Source organism: Chlorocebus sabaeus, chromosome 17, assembly GCF_047675955.1.
Source record: "Chlorocebus sabaeus isolate Y175 chromosome 17, mChlSab1.0.hap1, whole genome shotgun sequence".
NCBI classification, from domain to species: Eukaryota; Metazoa; Chordata; class Mammalia; order Primates; family Cercopithecidae; genus Chlorocebus; species Chlorocebus sabaeus.
In genome coordinates, this window is record NC_132920.1 from 17,727,618 (window position 1) to 17,738,164 (window position 10,547).

Consider the following 10,547-nt stretch of genomic DNA (forward strand, 5'->3'; position numbering starts at 1 on the left):
ACATCCTTACTAATAAAAGTATACCGTATTTGCTCCAAATAGAAGGCATTGTATTTAGGAAACTGAGTAAGTGAACTAGACTCAAAGACTGAATCCACAAAATATATATTCTAGGAGTTGACGATTAGAAAGGTCCTGGTGATCACATAGTCCAACCCTCTCATTCAACCAACCAGACAAGAGGTCCAGAGAAATTTAGGTGGCACAATCAATGACACTGAGATGGGTAATCAAAGCCAGGACTATAACCCAACTTTTCTGTAAGAGTTAAAGACAAATAGCCAAATGGATTAGGGAGGAAAAATCTATTGTGAAAAATCTTAGACTTACTATAAAGCTTTTTTTTTCTTTCTTTCTTTCTTTTTTTTTGAGAGACAGTCTTGCCCTGTAGCCCAGGCTGGAATGCAGTGGCGCGACCTTGGCTCACTGCAACCTCTGCCTCCCAGGTTCAAGCGATTCTCCTGCCTCGGCTTCCTAAACAGCTGGGACTACAGGTGTGCACCACCATGCCCAGCTAATTTGTGTATTTTTAGTAGAGATGGGATTTCACCATGTTGGCCAGGCTGGTCTCGAACTGCTGACCTCAAGTGATCCACCTACCTTGGCCTCCCAAAGTGCTGGGATTACCGGTGTGAGCCACCACTCCCAGTCAATTTACTGTAAATCTGCCACTTACTGGCTGTGTAACCTTTGGGAAGTTACTGATCCTGTTTCTTTCTGTCTTTTTTTTTTTTTTTTTTTTTGAGATGGAGTTTTTTTCCCTTGTTTTGCCCAGGCTGGAGTGTAATGGCGCGATCTCGGCAACCTCCACCTCCCGGGTTCAAGCGATTCTCCTGCCTCAGCCTCCCAAGTAGCTGGGATCACAGGCATGTGCCACCACGCCCCGCTAATTTTGTATTTTTACTAGAGACAGGGTTTCTCCATGTTGGTCAAGCTGGTCTCAAACTCCCAATCTCAGGTGATCCCCCCGCGGCCTCCCATAGTGCTGGGATTACAGGCGTGAGCCACCGCCCCCGGCCCACTGATCCTGTTTCTAAGCTTCATTTTTTTCATCTGCAAATAGAGTGAATATTGACCTCACAGGGCAGTGGTCTGGTGAAAGGATTAATGTATATCTAGTTCATAATAACTGCTTAGATAGAAAGCATCCAATATCAACCATGAATCAGATATAAATAATTAGTTCCAAGACATTTATACTATCTCCAAAATCAAACTGCACAATTCAGGTTCACGGTTTAAATCATACAAGTGAAATTGTAAAGCCAATCTTCTAGTACCTTTGAATTTGTACCTTTCAGTGCCTAAAGAAACTATGCTATACCAAGCATAGGTGTACACATCAATGGCTTTCAGTGGCACCTCTGACCATAACCATCAAAATCAAGACAAGTTGCCAAATATTATAAACAAAATTAATCTATTTTCTCTTCCACTCTCCCATCCTAGCTTCATGCCTCCTTCCACCACTAACTTCCCACTAAACTCTCCAGGTATGTCCCCTCTTCCTCCTGAAGCACTTCGTCTTTCTTAAAGACAATTGTTTCCCTCAAGTGCTATCTTCCTCCTATGCAGAAATCCTACTCTTCCACAAATCCATAGCTAGAAATTTGACAGCCCCGTAAAGTAATTCACGGTAAGTTAACTCATAGGGAAGATCTGTACCTGAATCTTTAATTGGGTTATATGTAGAGGAGATTAAACTGTAGCCACATCCCATCTGCCCTCTTCACTCTATCAGACTCAGGAGTTTCCACCACAGAACAGAGGACTGACTGGAATCAAAGCTCACCCCTTTCTTAGAGGCCATTCTTTGATGTGCCGGACACCCTTCACAGCCAACCTTTGAAACAAAGAGAGATGCAAAAGAATTGGGCCAAATGTAGACAATGCTTCAGAAATAGAAGATTGGTAGAACTTGAGGAGATATGGGAAAATCCACATTCCTTTTACCCATGCTCTCAACTTTTTACCCATTTCCACAATTCTTTTATTTCTTGGAAGTAAAATAGGATTTGAGGGAACTATAATATATTAATCTCACATTCATGTGATTGAATCATTGGAAGTCATGCCAGGCTTGAGAGCAAAGAAGAAATAAGAGACAGGAGGAAATCTGCATTCAACATGGACCTAGTTTTTTCAGCCAAAACAAATGGCACATTGGGAGACACTGCAATTCATGAAAAGCTTGTTGCCACAATAGTCCTTCTCGAAACTTCTTTATTTTTTCCCCATATAATATAGTAAAAAGTGGCCGTGCATAGGCTGGGCGCAGTGGCTCACGCCTGTAAACCCAGCACTTTGGGAGGGCGAGGTGGGTGGATCACGAAGTCAGGAGATCGAGACCATCCTAGCTGACACAGTGCAACCCCGTCTCTACTAAAAATACAAAAAATTAGCCAGGTGTGGTGGCGGGCACCTATAGTCCTAGCTACTCGGGAGGCTGAGGCAGGAGAATGGCATGAACCCAGGAGGCGGAGCTTGCAGTGAGCTGAGATTGTGCCACTGCACTCCAGCCTGGGCTACAGAGCAAGACTCTGCCTCAAAAACAAAAACAAAAACAAAAAACAGTGGCCATGCACAGTGGCTCACAACCGTAATCCCAGCACTCTGGGAGGCCAAGGCGGGTGGATCACTGGAGGTCAGGAGTTCGAAACCAGCCTGGCCAACATGGTGAAACCCGTCTCTACTTAAAAAAAAAAATTAGCTGTGCATGGTGGTGCTCACCCGTAGTCCCAGGTACTCAGGAGGCTAAGGCAGGAGAGTCGCTTGAACCATGGAGGTGGATGTTACAGTGAGCTGAGATCATGCCACTGCCCTCTAGCCTGGGTCACAGAGTGAGACTCCCTATCAAAAAAATTAAAAAACTAAAACAAAACAAACAAACAAAAATATATGTATATGTAACCAGCTGCCAGTTATAAATTAGCAAATAGGCTGCTGACCTATCTCTAATAGATAAGGAGTATCCACTAATTAAAAATGAAATACAATTTAGTCTAAACCCAACCTAGATTGAAAAAGAGCCATCATACATTCTTCAGAAGGTAATAATACAATTCTGGCCAAAGGAATGTTTAAAGATGACAAGTACAAGAAGTTAGGAAGTTTTATGTAGTTATTTCACTCTACCAAAACAAAATGAGGTATCTGCTATGATGTCTATTAAAACAAATTATCACAGTCATGCACAGCATAACAATGTTTCAGTCAACAGTGGGCCCAATATACAATGGTGGTCCTGTAAGGAGCTGAAAAATTCCTGTTGCCTATTGATACTGTCTTTGTCCTAAGGTCTTATTGCAACACATTACTCACATGTTTGTGGTGATGCTGGTATAAACAAACCTACTGTGTTGCCATTTGTGTAAAAGTGGAGCACATACAATTATGTACAGTACAGAATACTTCATAATGAAAAGTGGCTATTACTGGTTTATGTATTTTTTTTTAAAACAGGCACTCCTTGCAATTTCCTGTTGATACTATATTATTTTTAAGTATATTCCTGGTCAGGCATGTGGCTCACACCTGTAATCCCAGCACTTTGGGAGGCCAAGGCAGAAGGATCACTTGAGGCCGAGAGACTGAAACCAGCCTGGGTAACATAACAAGACTCCTTCTCTACAAACAAATGAAAAAATTCAGTTGGGCATAGTGGTGTGCACCTGTAGTCCCAGCTACTGGGGAGGCTGAGGCAGGAGGATCACTTGAGCCCAGGAGTCTAAGGCTGCAGTGAGTTATGATCTTACCACTGCAGTCCAGCCTGGCTAACAGAGTGAGACCCCATCTCTAAAGAAAAAAAATAAAGAAAATGAAGCTATTGGGTTTATTTATTTATTTGTTGCCTGTTTGCTTGTACTTTAGGGAAAGAAGAGCCACACAATGGGAAGATATTTAAAGATGTAAATCATTATATTCCCATTAACTTACTGTGTTCTCTCTCTATTAGGAATAAAGAAACACTTAAGACTAAATTAATTAACTAATATGAGCAAATTTTGATTAACTACATATATCACTTGATTCCAACATGCCATATATTTCCTCTTCCTGACTACATGTATCAGTGTATACTAGGCTTTGGTATATATGTGTTTATGTACATTACATTATAGTTTAAGGCATATTTTAAATTCAATCTTGAATGGAAATTCAGTTTTATTGGATGAAATAATAACCAAATGTAGGAAGGCAATCCCATCCTAACATTTAAGACAGTTAATGAATCAACTGAGATTAATTCATTAAAACATAAATATTTATGGAGATATTTATGTGTTGGTTTCTAGTCTTGGCATTTAGTATGTCAGTATACAAAACTGTAAAACAATCTCTGTCTACATAGTATGCTACACTTTACCCTGAGTTATACTGAAGTTTACTATTTTATAATCTATTAATCATTAGCACTTATCACTGATAATTCACCTTAAAAATGCTACACTCAGGCTGGGCGCGGTAGCTCATGCCTGTAATCCAACAGTTTGGGAGGCCAAGGCGGTCAGATCACGCAAAGTCAGGAGTTTGAGACCAGCCTGGTCAACATGGTGAAACCCCATCTCTACTAAAAAAATACAAAAATTAGCCAGGTGTGGTGGCACATGCCTGTAATCCCAGCTACCTGGGAGGCTGAGACAGGAGAATCGCTTGAACTTGGGAGGCAGAGGTTGTGGTGAGCCGATATCATGTCGCGGCATTCCAGTCTGGACAACTAAGCGAGACTCTGTCTCAACAACAACAACAAAAAAACTACACTGTAAATTCTAAACACATCCTGTTGAATCTATCTCATACAAGAAATCAAGGCCGGGCAGGTGGCTCATGCCTTTAATCTCAACACTTTGGGAGGCCGAGGCGGACAGATCATGAGGTCAGGAGATGGAGACCATCCTGGCTAACACGGTGAAACCCCGCCTCTATTAAAAATACAAAAAATTAGCTGGGCATGGTGGCAGGCACCTGTAGTCCCAGCTACTTGGGAGGCTGAGGCAGGAGAATGGTGTGAACCCAGGAGGCAGAGCTTTCAGTGAGCCGAAATTGTGCCACTGCACTCCAGCCTGGGCAACACAGTGAGACTCCATCTCAAAAAAAAAAAAAAAGAAATCAATTGGTTTAATTCATTTATTAATATAATTAATCAGTTACATTACAAAATTGAACTTATTAAGGTTGCAGTCTGTAAAACTATAACATTTGCAAACCTTAGTTTGCTAACACTAAGCTTCTTTCTTTTCAAAAAGCATTTGTAGAGAATGCTCGAGTTTATCAGACCCTAACTTATTAAGGCATTTCTTTTCAGAAGCATGCAAACCAGTTCACATGCAAACAACCCTAACATATACATCACCCCACCACCACCAGACAAGCACGAACTACCCAGTTTAAACAAACAGTGACTTTTGACCTCGTGCTGCTACTCTCTGACCGGCAAGCACCAGCAGCAGCCCCTGGGAGCTTGTTAGAATAAAGCAGCTCTGCCCATCCCAGGCCAACACAATCAGAATCTACATGTTAACAAGATCACCAGGTGAACTGTATTACATTCTAGGAGAATTGTTTCAAAACTTAACCATGCCACCAGAAGTTATTGATCTGAAGTTAGATTAACTTTGAAGGCAAGATAATGAGGTACCTGAAGTTCCCATAAAGAGCAGGCTTAGGAATTTCTGTTCCTTACTAATCTACAACAATCAACAATTTTAAGAATTGATGAACCAACAGCTTATACGCACGTAGATTTGTTTCCTCTTATTTATCATTCTGTACCTTTCTCCTTTACCACAAAGTGAGCAGAAATGAAATGAACCATTTTTTAATTATTATTTTCATTAACTTTTCTTTCCCAAGGAAAAAGGCAATCTAGCAGAAGTTATTAACATCTGAAATGTTAAGGGTCTAAAACTGAGCACTAGTTATGAAATATACTTAAGCATAGATATTTCAAGAACCCCTTGCTAATTCCCCTGTATCCTTTTCTTATACAAATTTTCTTTTAGTCACTGCTGGTTGTTTGGTTGGTTGTAAAAAGAAAAAAAGAAAAGAAAAATTTTATTTTAGAATTAATTCATGAAAAACAAAAAACATGGATGTAAAGTAAACCCTAATCCAAGAAGCTATGAGCAGAGATAAATTACTAAAAGAGATATCAGGCTACTTTCTTAGAATTATGATGACTTTTCTCTTTCTGTTGTAGTCACAAAATTATTTTTAAGGTAGAAAAGCAAGCAGGCACTCTAGGAGGGAATATTCTTTGACTCGGATTAGCATCTAATATCTGGAATACACTAATTTTTCTAAACTGTAAAGGCAGGAATGGTAGCAGCTTTCTACTTGACAAATCATAAAAACAATTATGTTACCTACCTCTAGTAGCTTGACCTCTTAAATAGCTGCTATGAAGCTAAGACAATAATTGGACACAGTGTTTTCTCCAAACATTACTTCTGGAAACGTTCAATTTGATAACAATAATGGATATGTTAGTCTAAAAGTTTCCAGAAGCAAGTCATCAACAGTATTCTTTCTACAACATGCCTATTGTTCTTAACTCCTGCAATAGAGAAGGCCTAAAAAGCTGTGCAATACAAAAGGTGAAAAATCATATTTAAACGACTCACATACATCACCCCTCCTATAGGCCAAATAGAAGCATGTTTGCTCATGTGAACAGTTAAACATCAAGGCAAGATAATGAGGTAACTGAAGTTCCTGTAAAGAGCAGGCTTAGGAATTTCTGTTCCTTACTAATCTACACCAACCAACAATTTAAGAACTGATGAGCCAACAGCTTATTGATCATGTAGATTTTTTTCCTCTTATTTACCATTCAGTAACTTTCACTTTTACCACAAAGTGAGCAGAAATGAAATGAACCATTTTTAACTGTTATTTTCATTAGCTTCTATTTCCAAAGGAAGCTAGGCTACTAGCTGAATTAAAAATTGGATTTAGCGCATTCTTATTCTGTATCATCACCGGTAGCAGAGTTGATTGAACAGAGCAATTACACAAGCATAATGGTTAGTTAAGACAATTTTAAGCCAATACCTATAATCCATGGCCAGTGGCCTCAACGTAGCTTACCTTGTTTGAATCCATTATAATGACAGTAGGATATCATGAGCTACCAAAAATAGACTTCTTTAAAACCAAAACCAAACCAAAACAAAACAAAACAATAAAAAGAACTCTTCAAATATTCTCCAAAGCAAAGATGAGTGAGGTTATATCATTCTACATTCAGTATTAAAAAGGCAGTGTCACCAAACAAATTGAAGGCAACTTTGCAGACGTTGAGCAAAACCTACTTAAACAACCACCCCCAACTCTCCCCCTCTCCCCATGAAGGTGTAGCTTCCACTGTGTACCCACACAATGTGTAGAATAAAAGCATCAAAGCAGACCATAGGTCTCCAAAGAGGCCACAACCAAGGAACAAAGAGCATCTACTAGCCGCAGTTAAACCCAAGCCATAACTTCAATGCTTTCAATTAGTAACAGTTACATTTTCTTTTTCACTTGTTTGGTCATAAAATCTTGCCCCTGCAATGAGTCAGCAGTGACTCATAAGCACTTCCTACAAGAAGCACCTGCTTTTAGGCCCATCCCTTCCAGCTGAAGTGCTGAGACCCAGGATTGATTTTAGCTTCATCCTTGCTGATGCTTGAGTTTAATCACTTGTCTCTCTCACACTGGATATCAATGTTGGCTGGCACTTACTCTGCAAAGTAGTGGTCTGCTGCTGTGCAGTGACAAGGCACATCCACAAAGGGGCACCAGGAGTAGACAATTGGGAAGCAAATGCCATTTTTCTCTCTTCACTCTTGTCCACTATAGCTCTGCCTCTTCAACTCCTCATCATAAGGGCCCAGCCTTTACAACTATGCCTCCTCCCATACCGGCAGAGTCTCCTCTCAAGGTTTGGTTTTGGTTTACAAACAAAGAGGAGCTGACTTTTCCCCGCATCACTAACTTTAGAACAGGGTCCTTTGAAAAGTTTCCAAAACTGAGGTCGGGAGTTCAAGACCAGCCTGACCAGCATGGAGAAACCCCGTATCTACTAAAAATACCAAATTAGCCCGGTATGGTGGCACATACCTGTAATCCCAGCTACTCAGGAGGCTGAGGCAGGAGAACTGCTTGAACCCAGGAGGCAGATGTTGTGGTGAGCCGAGATCATACCACTGCACTCCAGCCTGGGAAAAAGAGCAAAACTGTCTCAAAAAAAAAAAAAAAAATCAAAAACAGATGGAGGGGGAAAAAATGCAACAGTTTTGAGAAGCTTTCTGCCTTAATTCGTTCATTCCTTCCTTCCTTCCCTCCCTCCCCCCTCCCTCATTTCCTTCCTTCCTTCCTTCCTTCCTTCCTCCCTTCCTCCCTTCCTCCCTTCCTCCCTTCCTTCCTTCCTTCCTTCCTGATCATGTCTTGCTCTGTTGCCCAGGCTAAAGTGCAGTGCCGAGATCTCCGCTCATTGCAACCTCTGCCTCCAAAGTTCAAGCCATTCTCCTGCCTCAGCCTCCCAAGTAGCTGGGACTACAGGCACCTGCCACCGAACCCGGCTAATTTTTATATTTTTTAGTAGAGATTGGGATATCCTAATTTTAAGTTAAAGAAAAGAACAAGAAAAGTGCAGTGGTTAGTTTTACATCAGATCCAAACAAAACAGGTCAGATCACTTGTTTAAATTTCTCCAGCAATTTTTCACTGAAAACTTCCTATATATGGAAGGAATATAGAAAAAGGAAAGCGGAAATGTTTAAGGAGTGATGTCAGAAGAGAGGGAGGCTGAGATGAGCAAGGAGGGAGGGCAGATTTTAAATTCTGGCAAATAATCACTAATAGACATGTCTGAAAATGCCATCAAAAATTCTGCTAGGTTCACGGCCTACCTGAACTCACCCTTGGTGTATTTTCCCTCCATAAGGCAGTCTTTTGGGTGCAGATTGGCTTCTTGTTGACCAAAATCCAAAAGCCGTAAAAAAAACGAACGAAGGATGAGTGATACCTTGCAGAAATGGTGTTACCGAAGCCCAGAGTGTCACTTACTGGTGTCGTAAATAATGAAGAACTAATAAATAATACATGGGAAAGAAAAGACCCTTGTCATTGTCACTTCATGTTTTCCTCACATTTTGTATCCATAAGGCCAGGCACAAATTGAATGAATATTTATTGAAAGGATGAATGGATATTTATAGGAGTTTTCACAATTCCTTATTTCCCTCAACAACTTTCATGTTATGCAAATGTTTTCTGTGTTTGAAAAAAAAATACTTCAAAATGTAACTTGTTAAAACAATCTTTTATTGCTAGAACACGAAATCTCCCTTTTGCTTTTAAACACAATTTATCTGAGACCATGTACTATTTGAGTATCAGAGGTAAACAGAAAAATCACTTTTAGGGACTCAGATCAAGATGGTGCTTTCTCTGAGGGATTATGCCAAAATAGGAATGTGACCTGAAGAGAGAAGGATGTGTGCACTTTTAAAACAGACCTTTGGCTGGACGCAGTGGCTCACACCTGTAATCCAACACTTTAGGAGGCTGAGGTGGGCGGATCACGAGGTCAAGAGATCGAGACCATCCTGGCCAACATGGTGAAACCCCGTCTCTACTAAAAATACAAAAATTAGCTGGGCGTGGTGGCACATGCCTGTAGTCCCAGTTGCTTGGGAGGCTGAGGCAGGAAAATCGCTTGAACCTGAGAGGCGGAGGTTGCCATGAGCCGAGATCACACCATTGCACCCCAGCCTGGTGACAGAGTGAGACTCTGTCTCAGAAAAAAAAAAAAAATACTTTAGAAGGCTGAGGTGGGAAGATTACATGAGGCCAGGAGTTTTAGACCAGACTGGGCAATGGTGCAAGACCCCCATCTCTCCAAAAACAGTTTTAAAATAGCCAGGTGTGTTGGCATGCACCTGTCATACTACTACTCAGAGGGCTGAGGAGGGAGGATCACTAGTTTGAGGCTGCAGTGGGCTATGATCATGCCACTGCACTCCTGCCTAGGTGACAGAGTGAGACCCTGTCTCTAATACATACATACATACAGAATGACAGACTTTCGGGAATAGCATTCAACAATTATACAAGGCCAGGTGTTCTGCAGATGGAAAAGTGATAATGGGATGTGTCCTGCCATTTAGGGACAAGTGGAAGTGGTCACACTTTTTTTTTTGGGGGGGATGGCGTCTCGCTCTTGTCACCCAGGCTGGAGTGCAGTGGTGCGATCTCGGCTCACTGCAATCTCCACCTCCCGGGTTCAAGCGATTCTCCTGCGTCAGCCTCCCGAGTAGCTGGGATTACAGGTGCCCACCATCATGCCTGGCTGATTTTTGTACTTTTAATAGAGATGGGGTTTCGCCATGTTGCCAGGCTGGTCTCCAGCCCCTGACCTCAGGTAATCTGCCTGCCTCGGGCTCCCAAAATGCTGGGATTACAGGTGTGAGCCACCGCGCCCAGCCAGAAGTGTTCATACTTATAAGTGTTTTAAGTAAATACGTATGCAGGTAAATTTCCTTTTGGAAATATTTGTTGCA